The sequence below is a fragment of the Stegostoma tigrinum genome, unplaced genomic scaffold (assembly GCF_030684315.1).
Source record: "Stegostoma tigrinum isolate sSteTig4 unplaced genomic scaffold, sSteTig4.hap1 scaffold_57, whole genome shotgun sequence".
Taxonomy (NCBI): Eukaryota; Metazoa; Chordata; class Chondrichthyes; order Orectolobiformes; family Stegostomatidae; genus Stegostoma; species Stegostoma tigrinum.
Genome location: NW_026728505.1, coordinates 2,575,194 through 2,577,956, shown reverse-complemented (window position 1 = coordinate 2,577,956; position 2,763 = coordinate 2,575,194). Strand labels below are relative to the sequence as shown.

Here is a 2,763-nt window from a genome sequence, read left to right as displayed (position 1 = left end):
AGTACATTTAAGGCTGAGCTTGAAAGATTTTGAGCTGCAAGGGTATCAATGTTTATCGGGAAATCCAAGAAAGTGCAGTTCAGGATTATCCGCTCATTTAATAGCAGAGCAGATTTGATGGGCTGAGCTGTCTCCTTCTCCTCCAAAACTGCATTTTGTTAATACAAAGCTGCAAAACTGACCAGAGCAAATTTTGCTTAAAAACAGATAGAACCCATCGAGACAGTGAAGCTTAGTGATGTTTGCAAAGGTCGGCAAACAAAGGGGCAGTCATTGTCAGAAGTGGGATTCGAACCCACGCCTCCAGGTGGAGACCAGAACACCCAGCTTTACAGTGGAAGGAATCTATTCCTTGAGTCTGGCGCCTTAGACCACTCGGCCATCCTGACACACCTTTGCTGCTCCAGAGTGATCTGTATACCAGGGTAAACAGGAAAAGCCAGTCTTCAGCAGTCACACTGAGCCTGGCTCCATTAGGCCCACAGTCACCTCTCACAAACCATCGTTGCCCTTCACTTTTCCCAACCTCCCCCTTGTTCTTGTCTGAAACAAATTGAACGTCAGGCAAATGCAGCTGACATTGCTGATGTAGAACTGGGATATAGATTGAAGCGATACTGCCTGGCCTATGACAAAATTCTACTTCTAATGGTCAGTCAATATTTCAGAGTTATTATTGTAAATTTTAACCATGAACACGCCATGGCGGTGACGGCACTGAATCCTAATCAGCAGACTGTGAGGGAAGACGTATATCTCTATCACCCTGGTCACTGCCTGATTCAGCATTGTGTCTCTCATCCTTCTGCACATGATCCCCTTGGCTCCATCACGGTGTTGTCGCATTGTCTTGGTTAATAATGCACAGACTACCCTGCCATCTATTACATTGCAGCTTCTAATGCATGAAGCCCTACCTTACAGGGCACAGCCTTCGCTCTATAGTGCAGTACTGAAAGCAATGTTCTTGTAAACCACCGGCCATGAGTTTACTTCTAACTGGAGGAGATGAGAATGTTTGTACAACTGCGGCATCCATCATCTAAAAGAGGACATTCAATATTGTCTGAAATTATGCCAATGTCATTTCCCCCGCAGGCGAGCAGTCAGGTGAGGTGAGGTATTGTAAACTGCAGGTTGACAAGGAAACAATGGGGGACAAACACAGAGAGGGGAGCGGCCGAATGCTTTATATCTTTGCTGTAGTCAGATTCTGGTTTTGAAGTGTGAAATGGGACTATAGAACCCAAATGGGTGAAATCCTACTTTCTGGGCGTTGGTCCCTGCTGAGGCCTTTGTCACCTTCTGGGAAATGTGTCTGTGTGTTACCTTCTGAGCATGAAAATGTGGTCCACTTCCCCAAGGGAACGTGAACATCTCAAACAGCCGGCCTATTGCCCCGTAGCACACAAGGCTATGGGCCAAGGCTGAAAACTGGGTCGTTGAGCCACTTTCTGTGCTGTAAAAACACGATGATTCAGTCATTTTGCAGGAGAAACAACTGTCGTAGAAAGAAAAAAAAAGCCAGAAGTTGTGCCATTAAGAAACGATGCACACACATCCACCGCTATCCCTGGTGGTCTAGTGGTTAGGATTCAGCGCTTTCGCTACTGCAACCTGGGTTCGATTCCCGGTCAGAGAATCAAGTTTTATTCTTCCTGATGGTGACAACGCAAAGGTAGTGCAGCTCAGTCTGCGATCCTTTCAATGTCAGTTCCTGTCCCCGAGAACATCAGGGTCCATGTTCCAGCCGCTTAAAGAGGGGAAAGGTGCCTCAGCCGTCACTGCTCATTCAGCCTACTCACCTTTGTGTTGTGCTGTTAGCAGGGACATCAGCAGTAAGGGGAACATTCACAAGGTACACAACCAGCAAAGATAATCACAGTCGCTACTTCAATTCAATTGTCTCCCCTTTGTGACGCAGTGAGTTTCACTGCCATTTGTCGTCAGGAAGCTACAATTCACCTGATCGAGTCTGCTCAGCCATTCAATGAGATCGCTGCTGATCTGATAAATGTCAACTCCGCTTTCCTGCTTTTTCTCCATAACCTGAGGTAAACCCAAACCTAATCACAACATCCGGAAGTTTAGATGACTTCAGTGACCTGTGCATGTTTGCATGAAATTGAATAATATGAAATGAGCGAAAAAAAGCCCTTCCCACAATTCAACCCAGTGCAGGGTCAGCCATATGACAAAACTAAGAGAGGAAAGACGTTACCTCTATTTCTCCCAGCACAGATTTCTCTCTTGATGAATTGAATATTTGCAGCATTTTTCATTATAATTGTGACATTTTCATGGACAGATCCTCACTCAACCCACAAACAACTGTGCTTCCAAAAACTATTTTGCCTCAGATTAAAATTGCTGTGCATCTTTTCATACAGCTTGAGGTTCCAATTATCCCTGCTCCATGTCAACAGAAGCTGCTCCGGGTGAGGTTGGAGCTCACAGACTCGGCATTTCACGCGCCTCTATGGCCATTGAAGGGCCTCGTGCTCACCGATTGCATCACTTCTATCTGTATCCCCATGGTCACTGTCTGATTCACCATTGCATCTTTCATCCTTCTGCACATCATCCCCGTGGCTCTATCTCAATTTTTTCACATTGCCTTGGCTCATAATGCACAGACTATCCCGTCATCTATTATCACAGCGTATGTCTGCACGCTCATTGCCACCCCCATTTCCGGTTATATCTTCATGGCTGGGTCACTGAGTTTCCCTGGTTCTGGGCCCAGGAACTGGGATTATATGG

At 46.0% G+C, this 2,763-nt stretch overlaps 1 non-coding gene across 1 annotated transcript; it reads right to left on the bottom strand.

Moving 5' to 3' along the window:
* Positions 1-274: 274 nt before the first annotated feature.
* trnal-caa (transfer RNA leucine (anticodon CAA)) lies at positions 275-389 on the bottom strand. Its single transcript has 2 exons — positions 352-389; positions 275-320 (listed from the first exon to the last, which is right to left on the bottom strand). It is a non-coding gene; the product is annotated as a tRNA-Leu (tRNA).
* Between the last annotated feature and the right edge of the window lie 2,374 nt (positions 390-2,763).